Here is a 19792-nt window from a genome sequence, read left to right on the forward strand (position 1 = left end):
CTGCCAGTCCCCGCATGTTGCTGTATGCTGTTTCTTTTGTACTCCAGGACATGCAGAGGAAAGAATGGTAAAGAGCAGTAACTTCGGCGCTATATGCAATAATCAGACACTCCCCATCTGCCCGTTGTTTTGTTATACTTTCACACCAACATATGTTCCCGTGTTTTTGAGCATGCTCAAACGGGCATGCTCAAAAAATGCACGTGTAATGCCACGAAAAGTGCACGCAGATACTTCATTTCGCAAACAAAACAAGTGCACTTTTATTCAAGACTACCTGTATAACCGAAGAAAAAAGAAAGCAAGTTACAGTAGGCGATTGATGCAACAGCTTGCATGGTGCAATGCTAAGAAGTGCTGATTTCCATTCCGTGCTATATAAAATCATCACATTCAAATACTTTGTATTAACAGTTCCCACACACCCAAGGACCGTCCTTCCTACATTTACGACACGTGTACTTGTTGCCGTGCACACACCTCTCTGTGCTATGGTTCCTATTACACTGAATGAGCACCTGACACTGTACTTTCTTCCCTGGGGGAAGGTCCCACATCAGAGAATTTCCAGTTCCTGCATAAATTCACACCCGATCTGACGCTGTTCGTTTTCAAATAATATTGCATTAGTGCGATGATATTTTCACATATATTGTCTCTTTCTTTCAGGTGTGTAATAGAAACCACAGCATAGAGAGAAGTGTGTACATTGCTTCTTACAGGAAAAGGCAATGGAAAAAGTGCACTTTTGTTATACTTTTACACCAACATATGTTCCTGTGTTTGAGCGACACAGGCAGATGGGGAGTGTCTGATGATTGCATATAGCGCCGAAGTTACTGCTCTTTACCATTCTCTCCTCTGCATGTCCTGGAGTACAAAAGAAACAGCATACAGCAACATGCGGGGACTGGCAGGAACACTCAATAAAACTGAATAAAAAGAAAATCAAGTGACGGTGAGATACGAAGAAGGCAGCTTCGCCAGCGTCTGTGTGTCAGAACCCTTTTTGGGGGGGACGCGCGTTAGTATGCATCGTGGTACGCTGCAGAGCTATAGCGCGTCTTTATGTGAAAACAGCCATGTCAGATGGGGTTGTATGGATTGATTCTGAACGCGACTGAGAGAATTAAAAGTGAATTAAAAAAAAAAGCTAATCTTTACAAGGATCCTAAATTGCACCGGCTGTTACAGACTGAAATCAAATGTATGCTTTTACTCAAAAATAGTAAGACTAAGAGCACTCAAAACAGAGTGGTGCAGGTTCAAACTCGTGACCTTTTGATTCCCAGGCGGGAACTGATTCTATTGCACCATGGAGGCAGTTACAATAAACGGTTGTCAATGTCGCATTTTAAGGCGGCTTTTTCTTTCTGCAGTTATATTTTTGAATAAAAGCGCAATTGTTGTGTTGTATTTGAATCTTTTGTGAAAATGTTTCTTTGATATTTAGACTTCAGGCTTCATACATTATATAGTTTATGCCTACATTTTGTCATCTACTAGTAGAATATAAAAAACTTTTCTGTTTTAACATTGTGTTTACACAGATTACTGTAGAAACGGAACAGACATGAAATGTGTCTGTTCCAAATAACGATCTATTATTTCCACTCTAAAACTCCACTTCACTCCCAGATACTCAATCAAGGCATGAGCTGAGAGAAGTTCGTGCACGTTCTAAATTGGTGGGGGGATGGAATAGCCGGCTGCTCCTAGCTTCTCTTTATCAGCACATTTAGAGGACAAAGGACGCTGGAAGAGAGGTGTGAAGGGATTTAAGAAGCGATTTAAGGTGGGACGGAATTACGAGTTTTTTCGTAGGCTCTGGTAATTCTAGTGTTAATGTAAAGTGTTACCAAAATTCTTTTCACGTTTGAAACGGGAATTACGTATGACCACGCGAAACGGAAATTATGTATGACCACAGAACATATTATAATACAGGAACTAATCACTTCGTTTGTGGATGCCATTTTTATATCATCTTTACGAATTGTTATTATTTGTGTGAGAGTTATTTTACTGATACTGAAAAGAAGTAAACACAAACACGCTGATCTATTCCATAGCTGTGTGCCCCATGTCACCATCTCCCAGCCCTCCTCTCTGGACTACAGCGCTATGCCGTCCGCCGCCAGGTGCGTTCTGACAGAGAAGTTTTATTTATTCGTCCAAGTGACTGTCGCGGAAACTGCCACATTCTAACTTTTTTTTAATTGGGAGTACTTGATAGTAGAAGAGATGAAGAAAATAGTTTTGCATCTTTCTACTTTTTAACTGCGGCAAACTGTAAATAATGTGAAGACAAGACCGCCTTTAGTGGCGAGGGGTTGTGACAACAAAGTGGATGCTGGGAGGTGCAGAATGTCGGGCTACTGTGCCGGTTCGACAGCTTCGCAGTTTCAGGCAGTGTTCTCTCTTTTTGCACTGTTTGTAACACTTCAAGTGCCCCATTGGCTGCTTGGACAGTGGAAACCTTTGTGAATGAGTGTAATCGGCACCATTGAAGCGTGACTCTCTTGGTAAATTGTGGTGCACAGCTACTTACTATCCCTTAATAAGTTTGGGTCACTAAAACCCTGCAACATTCAAGGTTGCTTTTGTGATGAATTCTTTTAAGAAGATAGAGGGTTTACATCTAAGAAGATGTACTGACCTCTTCATGTAAAGTATTGGACTTGGGAATTGTTTGGACCTTCTGCCCGTTAAGCACGGAAGGGCAGCGTCCACATTTCTCAGAATAATTTTTCTCTTAAATCACAGGCACATAGTGCAAGGTTGTGAGGCAGGTAGTTTACCTGAAACCACTGAAGTTGTACTCAATGTATCTTTACTTCTTATAGAAATGTTTTACTCTTTAATAATTCATACGCTTCTTATATATTCTTTAAATTTTTTTATCAAAAATCACATGAACTGACTGTCAACGTAGTATGTAGAAAACCAGGAAGAGCTCCAAAAAGCGCTGAAGAAAACATGCATTATATAATTGAGAAGGCAGCGAAACAATAATAAGCGAGCGAGTGACATATCCAACCATATTCATGAGTGCTGCTACTTCGGAAACAAAGCACGGTGTAAACCTAAAGTATAAATTAACTTCATAGACACGCTGCCACTGGCGTTTGTCATGCCCAGGGGTAATGCGGGATACAAGTTTAATGAGAGGACGCAGGATATAAACGAGACTTTTGATCACTTTGTAACTAAGTTAAAATTGCAGGTAAAGGGCTGTGCTTATGCAAATTCCGAGAGACTGTGTTTGTGGGGGATTGACAGTTAAGGCGGGTGTGGGAGTCATGTCATCATCTCCCCTCCCATTCACCTCATTTCACTCTGAGCTGAGCTCCGCAGCTAACGCAGTCTTACAGATGTGACTTTGTGACGCTGCTACCAAATACTCACAGAAAAATCCACCAGTTAATACACAGTGTTTCCCCACACTGAATCCTCCAGCCACTACTTACAAAAGGTTACATTGACAATCGCGTTACGTTATTTTTAAAATGTTTCCTTTTCTTAGCACAAGCACAGCTGAGAAGCTTCGATGCATGTCCTCCATAATGCAATAAAAAATAATGCATTTAATCACACTTTTAATTCCAAGCAAAGGGGAACTTCTGTCAATGCTTGATTTCCTGGTACACTGATTACATTAATCATCGCTTCCCGATTCATTTTACCCTCGCACCCCCTTGGTTTGAGAAGAAGTATGAAAAAATATGAGGTTAACACAGAAAAACAGATCACCAATTGAATATTTATGAATAATCGATTCGCCATCAATAATTGTTTTGGTAAAGCCATACTCAGTGTAATCCTCCTTCCATTTTATAAATTTTCCGCCACTAGCCATGATTAAATGAACGGTAAAAAAGTAAGAGCGAAGCGAGGGTGACTTATTCAGGCAGGCAGGGGACAGCTCAATAGCACGAATTTGGATATAATTAGATTCTATTTAGTCCCAAGAAATATCTTTGGTAGGAATGGAAGTTGAATTTAGTCTTTAAATTTCTATGGTAAGGAAAAAGTTATGCAATGATGACTAAATCTAACTATATAAAGTCAAAATTTGTATATATAAAGTCATTCCCGAATATATAAAGTCAGTGTCGGAATAAATAAAGTCAAAACTTGAATATATAAAGTCAGCGTCGGTATATATAAAGTCAAAACTTGAATATATAAAGTCATTCCCAAATATAAAGACGGCGTTGGAATATTTCGTAATATATAAAGTACATGCATCATTTTCAAAACATTAACCGAACAGTGTTTTTTTAATTTATTTTTCTGAATATGTTTTTGTTAACTTACTTCAGTTCAGAGTCGTTTCAATCAATATATTTTGACTTTGACTTTATATATTCAGGAGTGAGTTTATATACTCCGATGTTGACTTTATATAATCAGGAATGACTTTATAAATTCTGACGCTGATTTTATATAGTCCTGCGGTGGGTTGGCACCCTGCCCAGGATTGGTTCCTGCCTTGTGCCCTGTGTTGGCTGGGATTGGCTCCAGCAGACCCCCGTGACCCTGTATTCGGATTCAGCGGGTTAGACAATGGATGGATGGATGATTTTATATATTCATTTTTTGACTTTATATATTCCATCGCTGACTTTATATATTCCGACGATGACTTTATATATTCAAGTTTTGACTTTATATATTCGGGAATGACTTTATATATTAAAGTTTTGACTTTATATATTCTGACTTAACTTTATATATTCAGAAAATCAATGTATTTGCCTGTTTGGCACCCCATAGTATATGTGTGTGTGTGTATGTGTATATATATATATATATATATATATATATATATATATATATATATATATATATATATATATATATATATATATATATATATATATATATATATATATATATATATATAGCAACACTCATGACAATGACAAAACAATTTCGTTGTCAATCATGTTACGTTATTATTAAAATGTTTCCTTTTCTTTTTACTTCTCCGCGTATTTTGATTTTTGATTTTACGTTATTTTAAAAATTTTTCATTTTCTTTTTCATAACTTCTTTTACACACAACTTCTCTGCTGCGAAGCGCGGGTATTCTGCTAGTATATATATATATATATATATACATATATATTGCGGATGCCAGGGGCGATGACTCGGCCAGGATGCCTTGGAAGACCGGAAGTGGGTGTGCGCCCATCTGGGACCACGTGGGGCTGCCTTCCTGGTTGCTTTGGGGCCACGGGTACAGGGCATGGAAGCTCCACCCTGTAGGGGCCTCGTGGTCACCGCCAGGAGGCGCCTCAATGCCTTGGGACCTGTTGCCCCAGCACTTCCGCCACACCAGGAAGTGCTGGGGGGAAGACTTTGGGAGACACCCGGGGAGCTGCCGGGAGGACAGCCGGCACTTCCGCCACGCTGGGGCGTGGCCAAGGGAGGAATGCCGGGAACACCTGGTGCTCATTGTGAACTGAACTGGGTCTTAGTGACCATTGGCTGGGGTCTTGGTGACCAGTTTATTGTCTGTAAATAGTGTAAATAAACGTGTGGTGGTTTGATGAACAACATGTCCGCCTGTCTGTGTCCAGGTTGGCTCCACTATATATATATATATATATATATCTATATCTATATATATATATATATATATATATATATATATATATATATATATATATATATATATATATATATATACAGTATATACATATATATATATATATATATGTAGACTCAAACCGATTATAACAGCAGCAATCCAAGCTGTGAGAAAACACTAAAAAGGAAGCGTGTCAGACGTCGTGGTACATTTTCTGATGCAGCTAGACGAAAACAACTTCGTGACGCTGCGGCCAAATACACAAAACAATTACTTTGACAATCATGTTACGTTATTTATATATATATATTACCAAACTTAATTTTCTAATTTCTGTATTGTTCCCAAAACACAGAACTTGGGAAATAACACATCATTTAATTAGCCCATGAGTCTAATTAAAAACAGAAGCTGGTTGGAACAAAAACCTGCAGCCACAGTGTGCCCCCAGGACTGAGATTGGGAAACACTGCCCTAATTGGATGTATGAAATGGGTACAGGGGCCGCTGGGGACAAGAAGGACTAGCGGGAAACTTGAAAATGGGCCAGCAAAGCAGCTGGAGGAGATTTCTGTGTACTTCTGTGTTCCATCCAAAATAACCCCGGTGAAATCATTTATACTCTCGATCGTTTCTTGTAATGATGAAAGGACTGTCTTCTGCCTGAATATTGTGTGAATAGTGGTGAATTAGTTGTCATGCATCTTTGGAGGGAGCTTTCCCACAAATCTCACCCCTTACTCAGGATCACCGGTAGGACTGTTTAATTCATTTTCTATGGAAGCTGTTCCCATGATCGTCGCTGTCATCTTTACTCCATACCATTTCATCCTATTCTCCTTCATTGGATCTGTGTTAAGGACATTGTCATGAGTGTTTACTGTTTGGGACTGACCGTTTTGTGTAATATTTGTATCGCCAAAGGTGAAGGGGAGGGATGTCTGATCTGTGTTGTTTATATTTAATTTTCCACTTAATATGTTATTCACTCATTTGTCTGATTCATGGCTCTGTCTATGAGTGTGTGTGGGGCAGCAGGCTCGGTGCGTTCCTGGAAAACCCACCAAAAAAATAAATAACTGTCCTATTGACGGTGTGAATTGAGCAGCACCGGACCACTACAAATGACATCCAGTAAAACAGTACAAGGATCTTAAGTTATTGTGTTAGACAGTCCATATGTATACAATGTTAAGATGCTGTCATGTATTGTATATTGTGCTATTTTATTGTACTTACCTTTTTATATTTATGGATGTAACACCAAGAGATATTCCTGGAAGCTGTGTTGCCTGGCAATAAAGTTCAAGTACAGTTCAGCTCTTATAATTATATTCAAATCTTACTATTAATCCAGTAAACAGTACAAACCCCTATATGTCCTTTCTTATTATTTTTCTCTTTCTTTCTCTCTCTCTAACCAGAAATATTTCTACAGGTTCTTGGCTGCATGAATGATTTTGTGCCTGACCTTCAGCAATAATTATGTTTTCTAGTCTGTTTCTGTACATTTACATTTCAAAACAGCCTTTCTCACAGATCATATAGTGTCTATAATTCTATCTACAGCCTATATGTAGGTTAAATCTATGAATAGATGTAATTATTGCAAAACATCACATATGTCTGCACAACCGATTTAAACATAAATTACACAGATGCAGTGATGTATTATTGATTTATTTATTTTTTTCTGCACACTTTCATTAAGGAATGGCATAAATGGGTAAATAAATATTACATTTTACTGTAATACTCTGATTTAAAGCTCAGTGTTTGTCAAACACTATGGCACTAACCATGCTGAGAATTACATGTCAGGAGCAGACAGCAGTTCAGGCTATTAAAACCTTTAAAAATGTCATCTTTGACATGACACTCAACAACAGCATTGAAGTCCTGGAAACTTCTTAAAGTAACAAGTTAATATGTTAGCCTGTACTATTGCATAATATGAAACTTGTGTAATAAAATGGTGTTAATACTAGCTGTTTGTGATATTTCATGAAAAACGCATGTATAAGGCCATGTGACACTCAGAACTAATCATCTCTCACATTTGCTTAGGAGTCTTTTATGATATGCTCATTTTCTTCTATTGCCTAGGTGACTAGAAGAAGATTGCTACTGTGTGATAAATCTGTTTGATTTGTTTTTGCTCTTAAGTACTTATTATGGGAACTGTGAACCCAGAGAGTTTTAATCTTTATAGAATTTCCATAAAGCTGGAGATTTTTCTGCGCTTCTAGAAAATCATCATTTAATGTGTCTCACGTATTTCTAAATTGCTAATTTTGTTGTGTGTGTTCTTTGAGTACATATTGATGATTTTATGTTTGCTAGTTTGTTCATCATTCTTCACCATATAATGTGAATAGTTTTAAGATGGTGCTGTTTAATCCTACAACGGCCTCTAGTTATTTTCAGAGTAAAAGGTGCACAGTCACTTTAAATTAATCATCTTTGTCATTCATTGTTAATAGTCTGTAAATTTACTTCTTTCTTTTCTGATTTTTTTGCGTATATAGACTGAATCATTCTCTTGTGACAAAACATCATCCCTGCAAAAATTTTGGTTGCTCCTCTAGTTTTTATCTACTAAAAGAATATCTTTCTTGTGATGATGAGAAAAATGCTGAAAACTGTTTTAAAGAAAGAATGAAAGCACATTCTACCATTTACATATTACCTTAGTACACGTAGACCTTCAACCATAAAATGCATTTTATTCTCTTAAAATAGCTTTTACTTAAATAACTTGAGTGTTGTTTATCATCCCCATGATGGAGAGGATCTTGTTTACACACACCCAAACTGTTTAGACGTCAATCAGTGCAAATAACTCATTAGCATCAATTCAGAACAGCCAGTTTACAATTCCCTAAAGATCAGCTCTAAATAAGAACCTCAGCCAAGCAAATTGATTTATAGCTATGATTTTTTTTTCCATGCAAAACACAAGGCACATACTAAATGTATTTTGTAGTCGAACAAAAAAAGATATGTATGACCCAATTAGGGTCAGTTTTTTCATTGTCTTTTTAATAATGGAATATTGAGCTGCACTGCAATTACTTTATATAATCTTTTGAAACAAACAGTATTATAAAAGCAATGATTCTGGCTGTGTGAATTCCCTTTAATACGTGCCCTTTTTTGAGAGGCAAATTACAAGAATAAAAGCATTATTTAGTTAGGATAAATAACAGAGTTAGGTAAAGTAATCTCTGTGAAGATTCATACCTGACTTTGTAATGAATACAATCGCTTCCTGGGAACCTCCCTTTGTGGAGAGCGCTTTGAGTAGTGAGAAAAGTGCTATATAAATGTAAAGAATTATTCTTATTATTATCAATTTGAATTAAAATCAGTCAGTACTGTAAAACTGAATGCAAATTTGTCAGTAACACTGCACTTTTTTGTTATGTATAGATATTCTATGGTTTCACATTTTCCTCTGTCAGTATCTATTTTTTTCACTATTTCTTTGCTATCCAGGTTTACATCACATTTTCCTTTATTTTCTTTTCTATATTCTAGACCAGTGTATTTTTGGAAAATAATAAAATTATTGCTATAATAAATTGTTTTAGTGGCTGTTATGGTGAAAACAACTTCTGTATTTGATTTATAAATTTCTGAAACAATACTGATCACTTTAAGCAATGCTGCCTACTAAAATACATGTGGAACAGTACATAGTGGAAACCTTTGAAAAATGTTTTCTTTATTTTTTTAATTTTAAATCCCTTATACTCTACACACAATTTCTTGTATTAGGAATTTGTCATTTTTCACATGTGAACTTAATATATTGTAACAGTCAGAAAAGTATTGCAATTACAGATCGGGTGGTTCCAGCTACCTACAGGTATCTCTATAGCGTGTCTAAGCACTTACAGGTTGAGTGGAGCCAACTACCTCATTGGCAGTGAATTTTATAGAGGCATCCAGTGTCATCCACAGCTATCTAAAAGGCAATTCTGAGGGTAATTTATACAGGAGCTCTATGATTACTAGTCAATTTGGCTTTTCTGGCAGCAGGAGGTGAGAAAAGCAAGCCTGCATGAGGAGGTCCACCAGCAGGAAGGAATTAGCTGAGGGAGCTGAAGTACTGGTGTGCAGATTGAAATTAAATGGCTGGAGGAAGTTAGGAAAGACAGCATGCAAAGGGCAGTTGAGGAAGTCAGGAGATAGGAGGCCACAGGATGATTCATTTATTCTGAGGCACAGTGCCTTTGGCAGATGTGTTGGTACTGTATGTGGTAGCTGGCTTGTTGGTAAGGTGACTGGTTGAACCCTTAGTATTTCCTGTACTATTCATTGTAACAGGAATCAATGTTATTACATGTGATACTGTACATGTGACAGATGATACATGGTTTCCGATCAGACACTGCCATCTTTGGTTTTGCACCTATGCCTTTCCCCATCCCACAAAATGCAGATGAGATGCACTACAATGCTGCACAAGCTTGTGTTTGCTAATATGCAGAGCATAACATAGAACTCTATGAATCAGGAATGAGGCTGCTCTATCGGCCAGTTAAGTTTTGTGGCATCGTGTGCGTATTTATGAAGTTGATTAGCATGGTCTATATACAGTTGTTTCAGGTTGACTGGGTGGGGTTCGAGGTATGTTTGTGTACACACATTTTTCAGGAAGATTCAGATTTATAAAGCTAAATTACTTTGAAATGTGTGTACAACATATTTTTCTTTGCTGTTCATATTTTCCTATTTTTTGGTATACACATATCTTCATGCTTGAATCTATATAGTTTTATAAACGAGACTGCTGGCCAAATTTTAGCCCAGAGCTAAGGAACAGCAGAGGCAACAGCATTAACCACTGTACCTCACTATTTTAATAAAAATGAAAAACTACAATTTTCATCCAGAAAATTTGATGAGGATAACAGGAAACAAGAAATCCACACAAAATATATACTGATGCATTCCAACAGTGAAATTATGCACTGTTAAGAATTCTGACAGAGCTACATGTATTTGTTGTGTGGTCAGTAGCTTGGGAGGTTTTTAAGTAATTCAAGATTACTTCTTTATTGGGAAAGCAAATTTACATTTACATAAGTTTTACATTTGCATAACCATCTTAAAAAACACATAATAAACATTTATACAAAATACAATCAGTAACATTTATATCCAGTGAACTTGGACAGCTGCTAAATACATTTTATTTGCTTCTCAGTACTTGAAAGAAGGAGTGTGACTTGTAAACAATGTGAATGTAATTCTTACATATTTTTTATTCTCATATGGAAAACACAAAAAAAAATAAAAACAAATGATGAATCAAAGTCTTCAAGTGAATTAAAGCACAGCAGAAACATACACACATATGTAATGATCTATACTGAATTTAATCATAATTATTAAATAAATAGCGTATGTAGAAGATTTTCTAATTGCATGGATAATAGTTTAAACAGAACTCCATCGTAACTGGAATCCAGTAATTAACCAGTGTGAAACCATCCATGTGTTTATGGTCATGCATTATACATCAATTAGCATTGATGCATAACAGCTCCCGGAATTAGAGTTCAGTTTATTATTATAAGTAACTCTGTGGAGTTTCATATGTATACTCCAATAACCTTTAAAATCTAGAAGATGTTTATGTTGGATTAATTAGTGACAATAATTCAGGCATAAATCAGGAACATTACAGCATACTGTACATTCAGATCCACTTACACCAGGGAAGTTCAGAACCAACAATTAATATCAAACCTGTCATGCCATTCTTTGGGATATTGAGAGAATAGTCAAACCAGTCTCAACACAGTGAGTGACCAGGTCTGGAATTGAACCCAGTTTTCCAAAGCTGTGATGCACAGAACTAACAGCAGCAGCTGGCACGTTGTGATTTTTTTTTACTGTGAAGCTATATTAAATGTTAATTTTTTTCAACAAATGTGCATATACAGTAGAGTCAGTCAATATATTATGCACATCTTTGTAGGTGTGGGAAAAATCCTATTTATGGTAAAGTGATGTTAAGGATGTAGCTGCCAGGTAAGAGTTAAAGAGGAAGGCCTAAGAGGAGGTTTATGGATGTGGTGATAGGGGACATGCAGGTGCTGGGTGTCACAAAGCAAGATGTAGAGGACAGGAAGATATGGAAAAAGATGATCCACTGTGGCAACCCCTATCAGGAGCAACCGAAAGAAGAAAAACAATTGATTCTGGCCCAGGGAATTGTGAGAAAGTGTTAGTCATTATTTCATACAGCTTGGAAAGTTATTTTAATAGGAAATGAATTTAATTTGTTATTGTGTATGTTGTGGCAGATGCATACAAATTTCAACAATGGTATTAAAATGTGTGTTACCAAAATTATAGAAGAAACAAGCATTTTAGAATTGTATTATTAGCACTAGCAAATAATGAGGAGATGTCAGGAAATGTAAAAGGTAAGAAAAATATATTGTAAGAGGTCAGTCTTTAAGTTCAAAACAAGGCGCGACACCAAAACAAAAGCAGAAAAATTGGATCAAAGTCAAAAATAAAGAAAGTTCAAAGCCAGAAATCTATTATGTTCTGTTATATCCCTAAGTAGCACTATAAATAAAGTTGTTGTTTTTTTATGAAAAAATTGAAGCTGTGGACTACCATTTTTTATAGGCAGAATAAGATGACACACACTGTCACATAACCTCCATGTCATTGTGGTGCAGTGGGTCCACAGCACAGAAAAACGTAGCAGATTTTTATAAATAATCTTGCCCTGAGAAGGTTCAGGCTCCAATTGTGTGCAGTTGTGCATGAGTACACTTCGCTTTTCAGTTAATTGGGGAACTGGCTAACCATGCCAAATACATGTGTCAAGACAGGCGACTCAGTCAGACACCTCAATGATGCCACGAAAGGAGCGGCTCCTCGATTCTGTACCCAATTATGAAGCAGAGGATTAAATAACCTGCAGGGGACAGAAGGAAGAGAATCAGAGAGAAGAAAAATGATAGAAAAAAGAACCAAGGTTAAAGATGGAATTACAAGAAACAGACATGAGTAAGCGAGAGCCGGTGCAAGACAAAAGGAAGCAGGTGGATGGGAAGGTAAATGCTATGAAGGAGAGTGTGGCCGATGCTCAGGAGGGGGCTGTGCAGCATGAGCGGCCATTATGCACAGGGTGCACTCTCACCAGGAGGAACCAGTGATTGGCAGCGTTGGGAGGGCAGCGCGCTGTAGCTGGGTGGAGTCAGATATCAGCAGCATTGTGAGTGAAGAAGGACTCAGCTGCTCCCCGTGGAATGATATGGGATCGGCTGCAGGAACACGAGCCAGAATAAAAGGTTGTCTGCACCTGTTGGATGGACATCTCTCCGAGTTGCAAGGCCTGATCATGGTAAGACGGAGAGATGTCAGTTTTAAAAGGAAGGCACCAGTGCTCATAATTGTAAAGGCCAGTTTCCTGCCTATATTTTTAACCTTGTTTTTATGGGACCTATATATGGAACATTTTAACCTTCAAAATTTATTGGAATATTTATTTATTTATGGACTTTTGAACACTGCACTGTTTTGGACACAGTTATTTATTTTGATTTAATAAAGCACAGGCACTATTTCACCTACCCCTTGCTATGAGTGTGTGCATCCTCATCTGCCTAACTCATCCCGGTTACCCCTCTAATCACATTTCTCATGAACACCCCAAATTTGTGTAGGTGATGCTAATTCAAACTTCTGGTATTTATTTTAGTATCATATATTGATTTCATACAATTAATTACTGCTTAGATAATTAGCATTAATTATTACAAATAATTCTCTTGTGTGGTTAAAGATTTTTTGGTAACACTAGCTACTGCAAAAATGCATCCATTGTCTTTTTTATCGGTGATTACTGTCACTGTTCTGAGGAGATTTCCAATTAAGAATTTTGTTGTGCTATGTACAAATGACAAAAACCATGAACTTCTTTATATATCTGTTGATCATACAAAAAAATACTTTTCAGCAAATGTCCACTGCCTAATGGTTCCTGCACAGAAACCTCCTCTCATATATGTAATAAACACTCCAAATTTTAGTGTTAGTAACTTTTTATTTTTCTTTTTTTCTCTACTGCTCCCTATAGTGGCATTTTGCTTCATTTTTATCCAGTTATCCTTCTAACCTTGGAATGCCATCTTATAATGAATATGCTTTCCTCAATGACAAACTGGGCATTAGGCCTTTAATATCAGTTGTCCTAATAAGTCTTCATTGGGAAAAAAGAAGTCCACAGATTACACAGTGAGTAAAGCTTGTTCAGTATTTTTGAAGTTAGTTATTTTTAGTGTATTTCATGGTGTACATTAATTTCCCATGAGAAGTATAAGTCCCTATTTTAAACTGCATACACAGGCATTGTATTTATAATAACATACTTCACTTTAAAACACAATTTCCCAAGGCAAAATGATGAACACCAAAAACATTGCACTTATCCATATAAAGTCAGAATAGTATTTTGAATCTATTGGAGCGTTTTCGGCAGCACGATGACACAGTGGGTAGCGCTGCTGCCTCGCAGTTAGGAGACTTGGGTCTGCTTCCCTGGTCCTCCCTGCGTGGAGTTTGCATGTTCTCCCCGTGTCTGGTGAGTTTCCTCCAGGTACTCTGGTTTCCTCCCATAGTCCAAAGAGGACAGGTTAGGTGGATTGGCAATTCTAAATCTATATATATAATTCACTAAGGCATGACAACCATGGAAAGCACGCCGGAAGAGGCGTGGATTCACTAAGCTGCCGACAAGTGAGACAACCTATGGTGCACGCAGGAAAGAGCCACGGCCATCAACTCCAAGACCATTGGATACGACGACAACTCGCAGGGCCATGCCCACGCGACAACACAGAAAAAATGGCGTCATTTATATTCGTCTGTCGTAGAGGCCACATACAGTGCATCTCCGAGCTACGTTGACTGTTCATAGAGGCATGTTTCTAGTGGAGGTGAATTGCCATATGCAGCGTGTGAAACGGTTTGCGAGGGGTATCCCATGGGTTCCTTAAAACAATCCTTTACAACTGAGGTTGAAGCACAATGAAGTAAGCAGTCTTTAAAAACCAACTTTTCGGTTACAACGCACGACCGCGTGCACCATAGCAAACTGTTTTACACACTACATACAGCTATTCGCTTCCGTGACAAACATGCGTCTTCTTAGATGCTCACCAACGCTCCTTTTTCACCGGACGGCGTCTACCCTCGCTCTCTAGGCATTCACACTGCCTGCCCATTTGCCCAGACGCAAAAACTCACCGACCACCCAGTTAGTCCCTTTCGTCTGTGGTAAGAGTCCGCATGCACGTCTAAGCCACGCGGCGTTTGTTATGCCGCGGGTTCACTATTGTGTTGTATTTTGCTCTCTCCAGAGTTCCATCTTTTCATTCACTTACTGTTGTATTCTCACACCAACCCGTTTTAGACATCCGTGTCTTTCCAGAAGTGTTTAGCATTCAATAAATAATTATGCATGACATTGACAGTGTGTCTACCCAGCGCAGAGAGTCATGGGTAAGCCGTTGAACTCCATTTGGGCTTAAAGCCGTGGAATTCCCACTAAATGTGACTCATACGGTCCCACTCATTACGTCCCTACACTTTGTGCACACCCCTGTCCTACCGTGGTCGGGTATCTTGGTGGATTATATATAGAGAAGCAGCCAAAACCGAGGGGTATCCCATGGGGTCCTTAAAACATTCCTTTACAACTGAGGTTAAAACACAATGAAGTAGGCAGTCTTTAAAAAAAAAAGAGGTTTCGTTTCGACACGCGCTGCGCACCATAGCAAACTGTTTTACACGCTACATGCATCAATTCGCTTTAACGACAAACATGCGTCTTCTTAGTTGCTCCTACACTTTGTTCACACCCCCCTCCCACCTTGCTACTACCGTGATCGGGTGTCTTGGATGGATTATATATAGAAAGGCAGCCAAAACCGCACAGAGCAATGAAAAGTCTACAGTTCCATCTTTTCATTCTCTTTCTGTTGTATCCTCAAACCCTCCCTTTTTAGACAACTGTGTCTTTCCAGAAGTGTTCAACCATCATTAAATAATTATGCGCCGTTTGTTATGCCGCGGGTTCACTATTGTGTTGTATTTTGCTCTCTCCAGAGTTTCACACCAATTCGTTTTAGACAACCGTGTCTTTCCAGAAGTGTTTAGCATTCAATAAATAGTTATGCATGACATTGAGCGTGTGTCTACCCGACGTGGGTAAGCCGTTGAACCCCATTCGGGCTGCAAATTAAGTCCCACTAATTGCGACTCATACACTCCCACTGGTTGCGTCCCAACCCTTTGTACACACCCCCCTTCCACCTCGCTACTACCGTGGTCGGATGTCTTGGTGGAATATATATAGAATAGCAGCCAAAACCGCACAGAGCAATGAAAAGTCTACGTCAGTCACAGGTACATCTGTATTGTGTAAAGACGGCGACTCAAGTGACGAGTTGGAGGTGGGCACATGAGCGGGCAGTGCATACTGAACGAGAAATCAGCAGACTAGTATGACGGACGGAGCTGAATCGACGTCATTCTCCTTTCCTCTCATTCCACACTCCGCTCCGTGCACCCCCATCCCTCCGCCTGGCAGGAGAAGGCGTGAGGACGGTGTGCCAGTTTTCAGTCACTTCAGACGATTGTGTATTGGTTCATTCCGTGCATTGTTACAATGTTGCTTTTCTTGCTGATTTATTACATTACCGATTTTTCAAATGTTAATTTTCTCCCTCTGCTTAAAAATCATTAAAAAACCGGCCTGATTATGCAGCCTATGGTACGCCGCGGGTTGGCTAGTAGTCAATAAAATAAGTCTCATCTTCTGATGTATTGTTTGTGCCTTAGCTATAAGCATAAATTGAGGAATGAACTACTCTCTTGATATTCTTATTTTCATTAATGTTTTTATTTTAATATGCTTTCATACATATCACATGTACAGTACTGTAAAATTAGTGATCATCAGCTTAAATGACAATAATTGCTGTCATCACTTCTCTAGCTGAGAACACAGTGAAGCAACTAGTTGGCTTAGTCAGCAGCTGCTGTGGTAATGACATGCAGTTCAACTTTCATGTGAAACTTGAGAATTAAATCATGCACATTGCAAAATATTTTTATTTTCTTTAGGTTGCACAATATTTGTAAGATACCCTTGTAAAGGACAGAAATATTTGGGTGGTGCAGTTTAACATAGCATTTTAACTAGCAAATTTACGACGCACTATGAGATTTGATCAGATTGCCCTTTCTCATCCTTCCTAAAAAGTGTCAAAACATTAAATGGAGAGAATTGCATAATTGGGTTATGTTCATTTTTAAGCCCATGAACAATTAATGATAGCCTTGATCCTTACCTATTATGGCATAATATTTTAACTGTTAGCCAAGCACTGTTAAATTTTCTGAACATGTGAACAGTGAACAGCCCTATACATGAATAACAGAGGTGGCATCAAACTGTTGTATCTAAAATATAAAAAAAAGAAAAAAACATAAACAAAGCCCCAATTTGTGGTCTGACTAGGATACATTATCTGGTTTAAGATGACTTTCAGTTTAAGCTGTACATAGTAATGTGTCACAACCTAAAGATACAACCTAAAATTATTAGGAATATATTGTGAGAGAATTCAGCATAATAATGTGCAACTCGGAGTAAAATAACAAAGGACTGGGTACAGTGTGCAGTTCCCAAAATGTAAAAGGAGATTCTACCTGAGTGACAGTGTATTTTAACTGTGGTACATCTACAATTACATAGAGAAGCATTTGTATTACAGAGGTGCCATTTTAATTTGGTGTCAATGTACATGGATAGGACTAACATGTCAAAAAGCAAGATATTAAGTCTCGCATAATGGGAAGGTAGTCTTTGGAGCTGGAAGTTATTGCTGCAGCATTGGGTGCAAAAGAAGAATCATAAATGGGAAATCACTCTATTGTAAAATGTAGTCACACTCATACTATGGGACTATAGAGTTGTGAATTAACCTAACATGTACAACTTTAGGATGTGGGTGGAAGCAATGAATAACTGCAGGAAATCCTCAGCAAAATGTCACTCATAGCTTTATTAAGCCTGGAATCAAACTCAGATGCCTTCGTCTTTGAGGCCAGAGCAAAAATTACAGATAGTATATGAAAATTACTGTACAGTTATACTCTATTAAGTATACCTTATTTTTATATACATATCTTAATTTCCACTTGGGGACAAAAAATGCCTGTCTTTAAGATGCTGATGTCTTGTATCTATTGTCCACAGGATTGCTCTTTTTATTTTAATATTTTGTTAGCTTTTTACTCCATAATACACATGTACTAGTACATAGTGTCTGAGGAAATGCCTATTACTTACCTTTGCCTTGCTATTAATTATAGAGAAAGTGGGCTTATACATGTTTTGATCTAAATTGAAGCCTATACAAATTACCCATCCTTGCCATGAAAGTGATCAAGTAAAGGGCTTGTTATGGCCAACAGAAGAGGTAGAAACACTCCACAATATGAAACTGGTAAAGACAGAAATTTCTTTGGATTTTTTATGTAAAAAAAGTAGTCTCAACACACGATAAAGGTTTGGGGCAGCCATCTGTATACTGTCCTTGGATGCAAAAAAGTATAGTAAACAAGAATGATGTGCTTAGGTTGAGTTCCAAGACTGAACTGATGAGGTTTTGAAAAGATGTCGGCTTTATAAGCCAGAAAGCGGAAGTGATGTCATTTGGCTGGAACCAGAAGTTATGTTATCTGGGCACTGGAAGTGTTTTCAGTCTGGGCGCCGGAACTGGAAGTGATGTTAAATCAGGCAAGTGTTGCCGTATTTGGCCTGCAGAGATAACAGAGGTAGGTTTAATGCATGCCGCCACCCCTTGGCCTGGCGGGTAATTACCTCCACTTGGTCCACTGAGCTCCTTCTAAGTCTCCATGTGTGATGCTTATCATTAACAGAAAAAGCTAGATTAGGTAAGACTTGCACCAGTCACTCAATTGCTTTGGATTTCTTATCATTAATAGAAAAAGATGGCTTGTTTAGGTAAGACTTACACCAGTCACTCAGTTGCTGCCTGTCACTGCGTAGGGAGCAGGGCTGGCTTTACATAGTTTATTTACCATAAATGTGTATTAGTCCTCCTCTGAATCTCTCAATCTGCAGTGTGTCTAGCTTTACCTGCCTCTGTTGCTGTACCTGTCGTGTTACCTTTACAGCTGGGTTAAAAAATGGTGAACAATTTCTCCAGTCGCTTTGTGAAAAATGATTTTTGAATGGTTAATTTTGAACTCTCTGGAAGCACAGGCTCAGTGAAATGAGCCTTCTCATGTAAGCCAAGCCTTTGCTCTGCTGCTGGAATTACCTGAACATTACATCAAAGTCAGTATTAGAGGACAGCTGAATAACATACTGTATTCTTTATGAATCACTGTATAAAATAATTTATGCCATATTGTGTTGTTGTGAAATGTATGTTGTGGAAGTTATTATATGCTATTATTAGTTGTACAGTATATTGACGCACTGGGCATGGACATGGCAGGAGCCAAATTTGTGAGAACATCACGGAAGGATTTTAACATCTTCATTTTGTCATCTTTCACTACAGAAATAAGAACCATGACCTAGAAGATTTCCTGTAAATCTGCTTCTGAACTGTCAATAGCACTACCACCCCTTCCAGTGTTTAGGATAATATATGAAGACATACTAAGATGCTGTCTTGATCAACCAGAAAGTGACAAAGGCAAGCAAGTGTTAGTGATTAACTTGGGGCATCTATTGGTATTAACTTAGGACAGCTGCTGAAGTACCTTGACTTATTTGACATTTGTTGTGTCTCTTGTTTTACAGTATGTCATTGTAAATTATTACATGTAATGCATGTTTTCTTACTTTATTGAGGATTAACAATGTATGTGTGACATGTTGCAATAAAGAAATAAATAACTGTCAAATTAATGATTTTAATGAGGTGTATGTGTTTTTTTTAAAGGCAATCATAAGAAAGCATGGATTCACCCAAGGATTTGAAGACACATCTTTTTTGATCTTTTTTTGTGGTAACCTTAAATCCTCAGAGGAAAATTTGAGATACAAGACCAAACTGCACTTGGAACTGTGACCAATTTTGTTCTTTGGCGTCTTCAGTCTTGGCATAGGCT

This window comes from Polypterus senegalus, chromosome 7 (genome assembly GCF_016835505.1).
Source record: "Polypterus senegalus isolate Bchr_013 chromosome 7, ASM1683550v1, whole genome shotgun sequence".
NCBI lineage: Eukaryota > Metazoa > Chordata > Cladistia > Polypteriformes > Polypteridae > Polypterus > Polypterus senegalus.